The sequence below is a fragment of the Oculina patagonica genome, unplaced genomic scaffold (genome assembly GCF_052425735.1).
Source record: "Oculina patagonica isolate OP01 unplaced genomic scaffold, crgOcupat unplaced4, whole genome shotgun sequence".
NCBI classification, from domain to species: Eukaryota; Metazoa; Cnidaria; class Anthozoa; order Scleractinia; family Oculinidae; genus Oculina; species Oculina patagonica.
In genome coordinates this window covers 266384-282205 of record NW_027558254.1, presented here as the reverse complement: position 1 = coordinate 282205, position 15822 = coordinate 266384, and the positions used below count along the sequence as shown (strand labels likewise).

Genomic DNA, 15822 nt, shown 5'->3' with positions numbered 1-15822 from the left:
ACTAAATGCGGCTTCTCAAGTCTTCTGAGAACGAAATGGTAATGTACTGTTATTGCTTCGAACTTGGATGTAATTTTTTGAACGATCGGTAAATCCATTTAGTGTACAATTGACTCCAAAAGCTGCCTGCTAAAATTAAAACTTCGATTTCAACATGAACATGTGAATATAATTCTGCCGTGCAGTACAGCACGGCTCGAAAAATTTCGATATTGTAACGCTTGTTAACACATTTCTTGACTTCATCCGAACTAAAAATAAATTATAAACAAAGTTTCTTTCAAGGTTCTCTCATTAATCCATTTTGAGTCCAGAATTTTAGGCTTTTAAAGGAGAACAGATTTGTTGCGCACGTGTTGTTATCTGAGATCTATATCTTTCGGGAGACTTGCTTCTTCATTGTCTAGCTTAGCTTTATTTTGAATTATGTCTATCGCTTTTGAAAATTACAACAGTGCTTCAAAATACACAAAGGAGTATGTCTATTAACATTAATAGTAAAGGAACGCGTGGAAAGCGGTCCTAGTGTTGATTTAGTAGTCTGAATTCTGTAATTTTGTAAGCGTTTTTTATGCTTTTCCACGCCGCTGTGATTTAAAGATAATTTTATCATCTTGAATAACCGGTTTTCTGCACCAAGAAAAAAGCTAAGTGTTATTGAATTAATGACAGAGTCAGTTGTACAGATTGTAAACCTATCTTTTACCAGACTATTTTACGATTTTTCTTAAGGATTTGTACAAAATCTCCGTGTTTTGCGAGCTCCAAAATGACGCGCGGAGGTGAATAAAATTTTATCGCTGTCTTTAGTTTGGTTTGAGATCAATTAATCAAGGCTGATGATCTCTTTAAGTCATAAATTGGTCTTTCAACATGTCTAGTTTTAATAAAAGTTTACTTCAGAAACTACTTGTTTGTCTGAATTTACTGCGCATATGGTTTATTTTTTCCACTTGTGCGTTTGCATTCAAAGCCGTAAAAGAGCCAGGTATTTAGGGGTGGGTGCGTGCGTAAAACCTTCAGGCGTCAATGGGTTAAAGCCAAACAAAGAAACAATGGCTAAGTGGTACTATAAACTGTGCAACAAATAGATTTATGACTGGCAAACATTTTTAAGGCTGATGCAAAGTTTATAGTTTCCATGATTACTATAAAATTCCTGCACCATACATGTACCCAAAAAGATCAACTTGTTTTGTAGAATGAATTATATCATTAGTCAAGTACTTGTTTTTATTTTTTTAGTACTTGGTCGATATTAATCTCAACTTAAACAATATTCAAAATTCCTCTTGTGCCCTCATTTAAAGGGGTTGCGGGTGGGCGCTTATTAACTTTTCCTACCTACAGGGTGGGCGCTTATTCAAGGTGGGCGCTTATTCAAGATTAGTCGCTTAATCGAATAAATACGGTAATCACACTCTTGCGCCCTTTCCTACTCCAAATATTGCTCCTTCTTACCTTCACCGTGCACTAACTTCATGTGTCTGTTTAGATTTCCCTCACGGTTGCTAGAATAGTCGCACTCCTGGCACGTAAAGGGTTTTTCTTCCTTGTGGATCGGTTCATGGGTTTTTAGGTGATTTGGGCGTGAAAACGTTTGACCACAAGTCAGGCGGGTCAACCGTTTGCTTCTACCTGACATCTTCCTAACAAACAAACAAAATAGAAATAGAAAAAATGCATAGGAATAAAATAGTTTTATCATCACCAACATTTACTAAAATAAAGTAAATGAAAAAGATAACATTCTATTGATTTTTAGAGCCTCAATGAATTCAACTGGATTGTTGCAATAGTTCAGAAAATAAAGCATTAAATACAAGCAAATGGTTCGGTGACAGCGCCTTTGTATAAAGGCATCTAAGACACCTATTTGCTGTAACATTTCATATCAGTATTTCAAAGGGTACAGTCAAGAAAACTGTTAGCAATGCTATTGCCTTTTGTAATTATTGGGGCTTAAGTGAAATAAGATTATCAGAGTGGAGTTAATTGTTCTTTCCTTAGAGAATTCAAACTGTTGCAAAGCAAAGTAATGTTAGTCCAACCCGTGTGACCAGTGTTGACTGACTATCGCCCTTCAGAACTTGGCTTCTTCCCTTTGTCTTTGTTGCCAAACATCTGTCTGGTGAGAACTCAACCTCAATTCTCTATGCTGACAAGCATAGATTTTTGCCTTCAGTTGTAGTACTTGCTACTGCTCCTTGATTTATCCTGCTGCTTAAGATGTTTACTCCAGGTCCACCAAACACAACCCCATGGTGACAGCTGAAGCAGTAGTGCCAGTATTGAACACTGCAATTGTCTCACATGCTGCAGTACAACCCTCCAAGCTCCACAAATATTGGTTTAAAAACACTTGGATCAAAACTGATCATTTACAGCTATGTTCTGTTCTGTTTCTTTATTTCTGGGTTTTTCCTTTGTTTGCCTTTATGGAGATCATCCACCAGGCACCATCATACTTGTACGCAGTCCAGTTAAAATGTGCTGGAAACCAGCAATTTTGCTGCCTACATATATAACAAAGTATTTGCTGTTAACTATGCACTCAGTCAATTAAATTAAGCAGATTTAAGTTTTTAATTTTGCCACAGACTTTGACACACAATGCCTTTTATGTTTAAACTACATTTATAATCACTTTGATCTTGTTTTGCTTTCATAATGAGACATATAAGCCAAAACACAGCAAAACATGTTCTCTTGGCTCATGAAACAGCCAAAATCAGCCATGTTTGAAAATTGCACTATAATGCATGCATTCCCAACCCTTGAATGGATATACATGCAGCGTTTTGTATGCTGATAGGTTGTATCTTCAAGATGTCTTACTGAAGAAAAATCAATAAATTAATTTTTAATTAATATCTTATTAAGGCTGACACAAGCAGGCCTGGCAACTCTGTTGCACTTTCAGATGCCTGGAACATCTAATAAAAGGCTACACGACTGAAATACATGAAACTGAATTTTTTTTTTTAATTCATGCCAGAGACATTTCAATGTTTATGGAAGGAGAATTTTACAGTCCAAGTCCAGTACTACAGTAGTCCTGTGCAATCTTTACAGCTTTCGGCCATTGAAACTGGTGTGCTTTCAACCAAGGCTCTTTTGGTTGTTAAAAGTGGTGGGCTTTCAGGGAAGGTACTTTTGGCTGTTGAAACTGGTGTGCTTTCAACCAGGGTACTTTTGACCCTTAAAATTGTCGGTGTGCTTTCAAGCAAGCTATTGCCAGAACAAATGCCCATCACATAAGCTGATGATGGTGTGCACATCCCATCAAGGGCTGGCACCTGGGCTGGCTACGCATCTTCATGTTTCACATCCTGTGAAGGAATTGAGGGATGAAAATTGTTTTCATCATTCTCTGGAGATGGTGGTGGTGGGTTCTAGTTGGCTCTCTATTCTTTTTTGTGCTGGGGTAGTGACTGTACTGGATTTTCTCTTTTTAGGTGCATCACGTTTTGACTAAAACACAAAATAAATAATTATTTTAAAAACAATCTTAGTTTTGGGTTATTTAACAAGAAAAACGAGTTAGAAAATTTTCCGGTGATCTGATGCACAAGTACAATGTGTTACAGCATTGAGCAAAGACTTACATTTGTATAACAAATAACTGCCATTGAACCAGAGTGGATGTGATGTGGGTATGAATGTGTAACACCATGCCAGACCAGTCTTTTAACCTAAATAGTTAGTTTATAGTATGGCATCATGAAAGCTCAGTTCCAAGTTACATAATTGTGAGACAATGGACAACAATAACAACTGACTTTATTTAACATAAAAAGCATATGTATTCAAAAAAAACCTAATGGACAACCAAGAGAACAGCTCCTCACAAACTTCTCTGTCTACATGTACATCCTTTTAACAAAAGGAAGCAAAAGTAAAATTACACAAATTGCTGACTTCGTTCACCACTTCAGTGGTCATTAAGTTAATTAAAATATTTTAATAAATCACATTGATAAGTGCAATTTCTGTATGCAAGTTATTCCTTTTAAGGACTTATCCAGCTTGCTAATTATCATGGTTGGCAGATGGTCCCTCATGTTTTGCTGCTGTTCTTTCTTAATCCTTAATCACCCAAACTTTCAGCCATTCACTCTATTTGCAGCTTTGCTACAGTCATGTCTTATTGAGGACCTGGTTCCTCTATTTCTTACCTATTTAGAGTTAGTCCTGCCCATTATACCACAGCCATTCACAACACTTCATTGACGCAAAAAAGTTTGACACAATACACCTGGGGCTGTAGAAAACTTGTGCTAACAAATATGATTTAAAGAAGTAGTTTTTTGTCATGGTGGATTAGCATTGTGCTTATCTCTTTGATTGATGGCTCTGATCTTTCTTCTTGGTCTTCTTTTTAGTAATTTTTATTTTCTTTCATTTCACTCTCTATAATTTCAAAATTAGAACAAAAACAAATGTTAAAAATATAATCATGAAATGGCCAACACAATTTATTTAAATACACGTTCATTTTGTATATTGTCCAAATAACGGGTAATTAATACTGCTGTTTCTAATTTAGGCCCTGGTATGGCTGTTTCCCAATGACTTAACCTTCTACGTGTAAGTACAGCTGTACCTTCCATCTTTGAGACCTTTTTCATGGTCTTCCTCGTGGTAATTTTAGTAAAATCACAAAATAAAATACATTGACACTGTTCATGTAATGGGTAAGTTAAATGATGTTCACAATTGGCGCACTGGAATGACTATTCCCTGTTGTCTTATCTTCTTTATTTTCTTGGTCTTTCTCTTTACAACAATCTTTATTTTACTTTAAACAAACACACTCAACAGAAAATTAATGTTTAAGGTGGGGGGGGGGGAGTTGGTTAAGGCTCTTAAAATAATTAAAGAGCAAACAAGTCAGTAACAATAATTGGGTTGGAAAAATACAAAACTAATTAAATCAAAACATTTCTCAAGTCTTGGGGTAAATGCATGTAACTACATGTACAATTATACAAAAATGTAGTCTTCAATAAGCTGATTTAGTAAAGTTTAAGGTATCAGCCACCGTTAAAAGGTGCAGTTTTTCTAAATTTGAGATTTTGTGATGTTCAGATAAAGCTCTTCAAGGGCGTTCTTTTACAAAAAAGTTCACAAAAAAATCTTATTTCTGCGCGAAGTTATTGCGCGATAAAGTTTTTGCAAGGTTAATTATGTTAATTGCCCGTTGAGATGTCCTGTCAACGCGTCACGAAATCCCAGATCCATTGTTCACGCAAGAACATATTTGCAAGAACAAGCGGTAAAGCGCCGAATGCGGGCAGTCGGTTTCCGCGCCAACAAATGAAAGCCGATCGTAAATTCATGTTGAAGAACCGGTTGAAGATCAAGAAAGTGGTCACACTGAATAGAAGACGCGCTACTGTTCAATGGAAACAGACACGCATACCGGTAAATATTGAAATAAAACGACAGTGACAGTGGATACGGCCTGCCTTGTGAAACATTTAGGGTTTACAATCGACGATATTTGTTGTCTGAAAATATGTAAGCCTTAAATCAAATTTATTCTTACCCAGCTAGAACTACTAGTCTCATTTCGGCAAGCCTGTTTTCTTTTGTGTTGACCGAACGTTATTTCGAGGCTGGGCTTTCAGCAGCAATCGCCGTTTGTTAGCGGCTTTGTCGCGCTTTCGATGAATCAGCACACAACCAAACTCGAAGCATGTCAAATTATATAACATAAATGCGGCTCCGTATGTGGAGCGAAAATTTTGAATTTTCTATAAACTGTATAAACCTCGATTTGTATCCGGTCAGAAGATAAAAATATATCGCCACGTTCCGCGTAAATGTTTTGCCTGCTAATGTAACCTGTCAAGCATCTATTGTTAGAGAAGGATGACCCTTCCTGGTAAGCATCAACCTTGACGTTCCAGGCGTTATAATCCCATTATGGGTAAGACTCCGCAAAAAATATATTTCGCTTTTTTCTCGGAAAGAAAATTTCGACAAGTTGAACGTACGTTTTTAACTCTAAGTCGGCAGCCCCTGAACCGATTTGGCTGAAATTTGGCCAGCTTATTGCCAGATAGTTTTTCTCCAAAACCGTGTCTGCGATTTTTGTTTTCTTTTCTCGTTTTCGAATAATTTATATTTTTCCACAGGAAGTGGCGATGATTCGTCTCCCCTAACTTCATCTGCGCATTACAAAAGAACAAACGCACTTGTCAAAAATCTGAGACACGGTTTTTTAGAGAAAGGTGTTAAGAGGCAAACGCGATGTTTATCGTTTTCTTCCGCTTATTTTCGGCGGGCCTGGAGCTTGATTTACACAGACATATACTTTCGCAAAAACGTCTCAATTTTGCGTTTATTTTAAGTTTTCGTCATTTTTAAAGGAATAATTCATAATCTGGAACTATTAAGCTTTCAGAAAATGTGTGGTTTGTAGGGGTTTGTATTAAAAACAAAAGCGCTGGAGCGATCCGGGCGCGGACGGTCCTGAAGGGTGGCTGATACATTAAAGTAGCAAGTTAATCATTAAAAACGCAAATCTTTTGGCCTTTTCCTAATTACCTTTCCCATGCACTAATCTTGCCAAATGACTATACAGTACTGTGCAAAAGTAATGCAAACCAAATTCGTCGAAATTCGTTTTTTTGTTCTCCCGAATTTTCGTCGAAATTTCTTCGAATTATCGAGACATGTTTCGTTGCGCTCCACGTGAAAAAATCGCGAAATTCGTCGAAAATTCGAGACTGCGAAATTCGAAAGAGCTAATTTTCGAGGTAGACAAACAATGACTTATCGAAATTCGAAGCAGCGAAATTCGCTGCATGTAGCTTTCACTCGACCATAGTTAATAAACTAACGCGAAGCGTGTTCCATCAAGTTCATAACAATTCAATAAATTATTTGAGCCGTGACAAAGTAAAATATAACTGTATTTAGGTTTGATAAACGTTTTATCATTTGCTCAAGAAATAATCTTTTGCACACTGATTTCCTTCGGAAACTGTGAACCGTGTGCTTCCTTAAATAAAAATCAAACTGCAAGTTCCAGATTCAGAAAAATTGTAGAATCTGGAGAATGTTACGTCTAAGAGAATTGTCATATTTTGCTTTTCTACGATTTAGCTATTATCCCACTCTTCTAAAAACGACAACAAAAAACCAACAATCGTTATAATTCAGTAAGGAGAAATTTACATCAGAATTTAAAGTTAAAAGATTGTTGGCTTCCTTAAATACTAAAAAAACTAACAAGTCTAGGAAGCAATATAAGTGTCAGAAAACATAAAACATGCACTCATCTCTAACTGGAAATAAGGGAAAGAAAACAATTATACTTACTAGGAATGAAGTCTTAAATAAAATGAATGATTTAAGTTTAAAGCAGCAAATAAATCACTGAAAAAGTAAATCTGCCCTTTTCCTGCCCGTGCTTTAATCCTGTGTGCCTTGTTAAATTGCATTTTCGATTGCTTGTAAACTCACAGACTGGGCACTGGAATGGTTTCTCCGCAACGTGTACAAGCTTGTGTTTTTCGAATTGATTTTGCTGGTAAATGACTTGTTACAAATAGTGCAGATAAATTCCTTGTTTCCGCGACAGAGTTGCAAACAAGATAAAAGTGAAAATAAAATGGTCAGAATGATAAATTTAAAATACGTCGACTTGTCATAGAAAAAATTAATAAGAATCTATCTACCAGTATTTTTTTAAGCATGCGTTCAATTAACTTCTATTTGCCTTTTTATTGTTTTCGATAACCCTATTGGAATAAGTGGTACTGTAATCTGTAACATTTTGAAGTTACATTTCAAAGATCATCGATCAGAGAATCACCTCTGCAAAGACGTTCTCTCCTGAGCAATGGGATTTATTATCAGAGTCAATATAAAACCTTGCTTCTACTTACCTTTCTTGTGCATTAATCTCGCATGCCTGGTTAAATTGCATTTACGATTGCAGGTAAACTCAGACTGGGCACTTGAATGGCTTTCCTCCTAATGAGCAACTATGTGGTTTTACTTGTTGATTTTTTTCTTGAAAATTATTTAGTGCAAATAGTGCAAACTTTGAGCCAAGGTTCCTTGTGACTCATTTTGAAAAAAGTTGGAGGTCAAGATAAGATGTTGCAAGACCAAGAGAGTTCATGAAAACTGTCACATAACATCTCTCACGCCCCATAAAGTTGTGCAATGCCATAATGGCTACCAGAAAAAAATGTTGCCTTATCTGGTTCTAAGGACAAGTAGGCTGCAATTTTATTATATATCTTTCGAATAATTCAAAGACATTATGTCAATATCTATGTACCGGTAAATATTAAAAATTTAAGCTAAAATGTTATTTTTGACAGAAGTTCAGATCAGTTATCACTTATGCTGGCTATTGCAACGTAAGAGTGTGAAAAACAATGATTGAGATGCATGTACCTCGATATAATGAACATTTTGGTACTTTTTCATATTACAGTACCGCCTGGAATCATATGCACATCAGCCGCGGGTTTCCCGAGGTGGACGCGCGGGTAGTGCACGCGGTTTGCCCGTGCGTCAACCTCGGGAGGAACGAACGAAGCACGAGACGAAACCGAGACGAAACCGAGGGAATCACGCGTTCTTCAAAGCCGCGTCTTCGTGCTTTTAATTGCCTTTGTTAGCTTTATTGTTGCTCTTCATTGTTAGGTTTTTGACACCGTCACCCAAGAGATTTGATCGGAAACCACAACAAGCAAAAGAGAACGCTGGTTCGTCCAAAAAATCAGCGGAATAACCCGGAATAACATTTTGATCCCGCCGCCTGCGAAAAACGTGCGACATTGAAGAGAACGTTTTTAATATTCGCCTAAACATCGAAATATCACAGGATTATTTCTTGCCCTGTTTTAAATGCACTTTAAATCGCAGCTACAAACTGAGTTGACGAGTTTTAAATCGAAAATCCATCAAAAGTTGTTTGCTGTTCACGCTTCGATTAATTTCATTCAAGATTTGCATAGTTAAACATATGTTGACGCGTACTTGTCCTCGCGTTGTCTTATTTGTTCTGTTTTTATTAGACAAGTAAATATTATTTCGCCTGCTTGCACTCAAATTCATTTTCTTACCGGTTTTCTTGTCCCTTTGCAATTTTTTGAATCAGAGACTGCCGGACCGGCACATCCAGTTGAATTTTTGCATATTCATTCGACCAACATATTTTAGGTAGTTTTCTGCACGATGTCACAAAAGTTTTACAATTAAAAATAAAAAAGATCAAACCCTAAGAAGGAAAATTATCGGCACAAGATATGAGATTTTAAAAAAATACAAAATCTAAACGTGCAATGCAAGCGCTCGTTCATTCACGTGGCAATGTTATGTTATCGAATAGCACGCGTTGCTTGACACTTCTCAGAAAACGATCAACTTTGCTCAGCTTGGTCGCGCGCGAAAAATTTTGTTCTTCTTAAGGACTCTTAAAGAAGGGAAGGAAAATTTCTGAAACGGCCAGTGAATTACAAGATGTAGATGGGTTGGAGATCGAAGGAAGAACTGTCGGGAAGTTGTTGCAGAAAACACAATTTGTCAATTGCCGAAAAGCTGCGAAATGACAAGTTTATTCATCGAGTTGTTTACCAGCATTCCGAATGTCTGGAAAGGCGAGACAGGATTCATGTTCTTTGTAGTTGTTTCTGACTACCATCGAGCCGAAAATCACTAACCCAACGTCAAATTTAGAACTGACCGAAAATAGCTATTCTGATCGACGCGAAATAATTCTTATCGGCAAAAATCTAGTTGAACGGCAAATGAACTTTTGGTGGATTGGAAGCCGACAATTGTCGGCATTTGTCGCTCGAAAGAGAACACATTCCCTGCAAATAAATTTCATTGATTTCTTAATCTTCTGTGAAACTTTTATTCGATCTTAATAAACGCTCGCCTTGTTAAGTAACAGACTTTAAATACGTTCGTTTTCATAACTAGACATTGCAAGAAAACATGACAAGCGTGACCTTTGCGACCTTTATTTATACACGGGCGCCGATCTGTCAGATCATTTGAAGATAAGAAATCCTTGGCGCGGCTGCAAAAAGATTTTCGCTTCCTTCATTTTCGGATGAATGAATCGAGAGAAGTGCTTTTACAGGCCTCATTAATTTCGATTTTTTCATTCACGTTTTGCATTTTTGAAAAAAATTAATTCTTTCGCGAAGCGACAAGTTTCGACTCAAAAGCTTCTCATGCTAGCACGCACGGAACATTCAATACGAACCCGTGAAGATCTTGAAGTTCAACAAAATTTACCAGTAATCCCATAAAAACTGTTTGAAAGAAATTTGCATTTCATTGCTGAATACGGTGTAAGCAAGTTGTAAATGTGAGAAAAAATCCATTGAAACGAAAACAATAAAAACAACAATAGCCGACAGATCCTTTTGTGTCGGCCTTTCGTCCATTTGACCGAAATGAATTTCTGACCTCGGTTTTCATTCGTGAACCGCGCGGGTTTCGTTCGTGAACCGCGCGGTTTCGTCTCGTCCCTCCCGCGTGCAATACACGCGTTCTGCCCTCGAGCTTCACGCGTGCCAATGTGCATATGATTCCAGGCGGTACTGTATTTTATAACTAAATTTTCGTTAAAACGAACCCTTGATATAACGAACGATTTTCATCATGGCCATTCCCTTGGCACTTTGTTAAATCGTCTGAGCTTTCACTGTAAGGGAATTTTGTCGGGACATCGAAAATTGTCCGTCATTTAGAGGTGTCCGTAATCTCTATCGTCATAGATGACGACCGGGACCTTAATGTTTTCTTCTTCGCAGTACCTTTTTAAGCTTCTCAAGGATATGCCCCTTTGTATCTGGGGCTATTTGTCAATTAAATAGTCTAATACCTTGTTTAGGTTGCCGTCAGGCTTTTGCAATATTTTCTCAATATTCTTTTTTTCGTTCAATTTGGCGATAGCCGCCATCACATTCTCGACCTCAGAGCTCTTGTCATTTGCACGTGACTGTCTCTGGAAAACTCCACTCAAGTGTAGCCAAAATCTGGCTACTATGACTCTATTGCGCACGCTCCACATTACAGAGACAAAAACGGCTCTTGCAACGATTATTATCATGTTTTATTGAAATCAACATTTACAAACATCAACAATATTAACATAAAAACAAAACATACAAATAGTTATATCATCAACGAGAACGAAAAATATTACCGTAATAATAATAAAAAATACATGGTAACTGATAAGAAGTAGAGGTACAAATTACAATAGTACATGTTAAAAATAATAATAAATAAATTTAAAATGGTATTCCTTTAGGCTGTTTTCTTTGCATATTAAATTTTTTCGGATTGAATTGTAGGTGTTGTTCCACTGTTGATCATTAAATTTTACAACGTTTTCCCATCGTTTAGGTATATAAAAAGTCTCTTGCTTTTGCATTAAAAAGATTTAACTCAGTCCCATTGCCTAATTGAAAAGATGTAAGGTCGTTGTAATTTTGTGCTGGGGTGGAATTTTGTGTCCTCCCCTTTGATAACAAAAAATTTGGAATGGCAGAAATTACTTGATAAAACTCTATAAAGTTAGTTTTATTTAAGCCAAATTTATTCCGAAAGCTGCTATTATTAGAAAGAAAGCTTCCATCCTCACATAGGAGATCTCTGATCACCCGTACTCCTTTCGAATACCACTCTCTATTGAAGAACGGTTTTCCTCCAATTAAAATGTCCTTGTTGTTATAAAATACTTGCCTTTTTATTGTTTTCAATAACAACCCTATTGGAATAAGGTGTACTGTTATCTCTAACATTTTGGAGTTACATTTAAGAGTGCGAAAAACAATGATTGAGATGCATGTACCTCGATATAAAGAACATTTTGATTACTTTTTCAAATTTATTATATCTAAATTTTCGATCTTACGAATCCTCGATAAACGATTTTCACCATTCCCTTCGCACCTTGTTAAATTGACTGAGGTTTCCCTGCAAGGGAATTTTGTCGGGATATTGGAAATTGTCCGTTATAGAAATGTGTCTGTAAGAAAAGGTTTTAATCAGTTTACTGACATTTCGTACTCCGACGGACAAATTTCCCGTTTGAACCTCTATGGTCATGAATAGTGATGGGGACCTTGATGTTTTCCTGTTCTTACTATTAAGTTCTTACTTTCCATGAACTTAGTGAGAAAAGTGCAGATACACAGTATTTAATTTTCTAACATTCCCAGAGGTTAATTGTAGAGAAAGAAGTGGAATTACTCCCTTACACTTGGCTATGTTGAAGTAGTGAGATATGATGCAAAACCCTTAGGGACATTTCTTGGAAAATGTGCCATCATCTTTTACAAGTTTCCGTACGGCTCCTGAACATAACAATCGACAGCCTCCCAGCCTTACTTTTCTGCTTACTGAATGTGTTTGTTCCTCTCCTTAACAAGTTTCCTACCTTCCTCCAAGGCTTGGTTCCGCACTGTTTCATCGCTGGAAGAAGCAGCGGTGTCTAGTTGATCGAGCACTTTCATGTTTAGCTCGTACTGGATCTTGTTACAATTATATTTGAAGTCAGGTTGTGGTCACTTTTCGCGTGATCGCTCCGTAGCCGGCCGTGACTTCAGCTCTTTCTCGAGGTGTAGACGTTCCTCGCTCTTTTGGTGAGCATTCAGGAGCTTTTTAGCCCACTATGGAGTGCTGTCTGGTGATTCCATGATTCCATTCCAAACAGTTAGAGGACTTCGACTTCGAGCGGCGTTCCTTTCACGGTGGGGATTTATGGCACAAACTACTGGATGACTCACGACAATCCTCAGTTCTTTCATACTTGTTTCGCAAACGTTTTCGTGACTTCCTCATTGCGCTGCGTTGCGTTGTGGGCCAAAAGGTTCTGTGTAGCCCTCAATGTTGGTGGCATATCTTGATAGGTGGCAAATTAAACGCTAATTTTTAGTAACAATTAAATGAAGAAAAGCTGTTGCAACGAAGACAAGAACAAAAAACTGAATCACATGACCGAGATGAAAACTGATATCCTGACTAGGATCCAGGGTCCCCCATCCAGTATGCTTTCGATAAATTCTTCTTCGTCCTTCGAACCAGAACATTTCCCCAGCATGGAGATCACAGTGTTCAAACTCAAGTGCTTTTTCGGCCACGGCCAGTCCAAGTGCTGTCTGTTGCAATATGCTCCAAGCTTCGGACATTGATTGAAATTCAAACTTCTCTAGGTCAGTTCCACCATTTGTGAACTCAAAAACTATGAAAAATTGTCTTATGGACACTTCACCTATGGAGAGGGGGACAGTTGACTGTACCAACCTCCCAAAGGACTTGTATCTGCTGAAGGTTGTCAATGTTCCGTGGTATGCATAATGAATCCAGCCAGTCAGGCAAAGAACCAGATCCATACACCATGAACATTTGTATTGTTGCAGCTAGGGTCAGTTGTGGATGTGGAAACAGTAGGTTGGTTGCTTGTTTGTGGGATAAAGGCAGTTATACTGGAAAAATTGGCAAATTTCCCATTTGGAATTTTATATGGATATTGTATGGAATTTGTGTGGAAATGGACTATTTTACAAACATGGAAATAGTACAAGTTTTCCAAACATAGATTTTGTCTTAATACCAATTTGGATTCTTAAGATACCAAACATGGATTTCCTTGTGTAAGAACATCACACTTGAAAATAAACAAAACCTTATTTGGATTTTATGGTAACAGGTCAACATACTGGGATTTTCCTTTTCCTGAACATGGATTTTAACAGAACCCAATGTGCAAAGTAACAAAACCACACTAGTATTTGCTACTAAATACATGTTTGGATTTGTATGTAAACAAATTTGGTTTCTAACCATTTTCCCTCTTTTGGGAAATTAGTGTAATGTACATATATATAGAGAGAGAGAAAGCTTGAATTTTGGCATACTCTCTGGTAATGTTTTATTGTAACAACAAAGATATCATCTGCTTTTGCATCTAAGTCAATAAAATTGATGCAAATTAATATGGATTAATTAAATTACAAAGTTGCTGACAATAACATGAATTTTAAAGAACTATCCTGAAATACAATGCTCTCTATTGCATTCAGGAAAAACATAGCTATTAATACAGATATAGCTTTTTGTTCTTTCAAACTTTCAAATTTCAACAGTAAACTGGATGGCCTTGCATCAAGTTATCGAAAACAGTCCAGCATATAGTCCATCAAGGTTGTGGTTACTAAGTACATACTCAGCAATTAAGAGTCCTTTGCTTTAGACTCTTCCAAAATAATGTCCTTGACTACTTTAAGAGGTTTAAATCAGTTTACTAACCTTTTCGCTGTCCGACGGACAAATTTACCGTCTGAACCTCTGCCTGATGTTCTGCAACTGGCAATACCTTTTGACACTTCTTAAAGATATGCCCCTTTGCACGTTAGGAAAGGTTACATGTAAGTACTCTACTACTTCATTATAGTCTCCCCCGGATTCTTGTAAAATCCGCTCGATTTGTCTTTGATGATGTACGATAACCTGGCCCTATCTTCCAGCCAGGTGCAATGGAAGGAAGTATACTGTGTTTGATACAGTGGATAACAAGTCATAATAAACTGCTATAAATTCTTACCAAAGTTTCAAATTAAAACATTTGGCGCACAGTACGCCTTCTTTCCCTTGTTCTTATGATCACTGTATGTGTGATCCCGAGCAGTTGATGATATTTCAAGTCTTGCCACGGCAGTTTAGCTTTCCAATTTTGTTTCTGTAAACCTTCTTCAAAAGACTGCCCGATATGTACTCTTTCAATGTTTTAGCGTGAAATTCACGTTCCTTTCCTCAATTCACTCCCCTTGGTTCAGGCAGTTGCAAAAGTGCCTCTCTGAAAGCCTCCGATTTTAGCTAACATTGGTTATAAAGCGTCTGAAATGTAAAAATGACAAAAATATACATACTAGTACACTAATACAAATGCTGCAATCTGCTTGGTTGGTGCTTCTTATATGCCAATTACATGTATGTACAATAATCTGGCCCTATCTTCCAGCCAGCTGCAATGGAAGGAGAAAACCTGTGTTTGATACAGAGGATAACAAGTCATAATAAACGGCTATAACCTCTTACTAAATTTTCTGATTAAAGCATTTCAAAAGTCTTGCCACAGCAGTTTAGCTTTCCAATTTTGTTTCTGTAAACCTTCTTCAAAAGACTGCCCGATATGTACTCTTTCAACGTTTTAGCGTGAAAACCACGTTCCTTTCCTCAATTCACTCCCCTCGGTTCAGGTGGTTGCAAAAGTGCCTCTCTGAAAGTGCCCGTCTCTGGCCAACAGGTTATAAAGCGTCTGAATGCCAAAAATATACATACGATAAGAAACCAGAACTCTTCTTTACACTGCATCCTTTTACATACAATACTGTTTATAAGTAAAACTCTACTAACATATTAATACAAATGCTGCAATCTGCTTGGTTGGTGCTTAATATATGCCAATGATGTACGATAACCTGGCCCTATCTTCCAGCCAGGTGCAATGGAAGGAAGTATACTGTGTTTGATACAGTGGATAACAAGTCATAATAAACTGCTATAAACTCTTACCAAAGTTTCAAATTAAAGCATTTGGCGCACAGTACGCCTTCTTTCCCTTGTCCTTATGATCACTGTGTATGTGATCCCGAGCAGTTGATGATTTTTCAAAAGTCTTGCCACGGCAGTTTAGCTTTCCAATTTTGTTTCTGTAAACCTTCTTCAAAAGACTGCCCGATATGTACTCTTTCAACGTTTTAGCGTGAAATTCGCGTTCCTTTCCTCGATTCACTCCCCTCGGTTCATGCAGTTGCAAAAGTGCCT

General features: G+C 37.3%; 1 pseudogene; it reads right to left on the bottom strand.

Moving 5' to 3' along the window:
• Positions 1-12329: 12329 nt before the first annotated feature.
• On the bottom strand, positions 12330-12895 carry LOC144640664 (uncharacterized; annotated as a pseudogene).
• Between the last annotated feature and the right edge of the window lie 2927 nt (positions 12896-15822).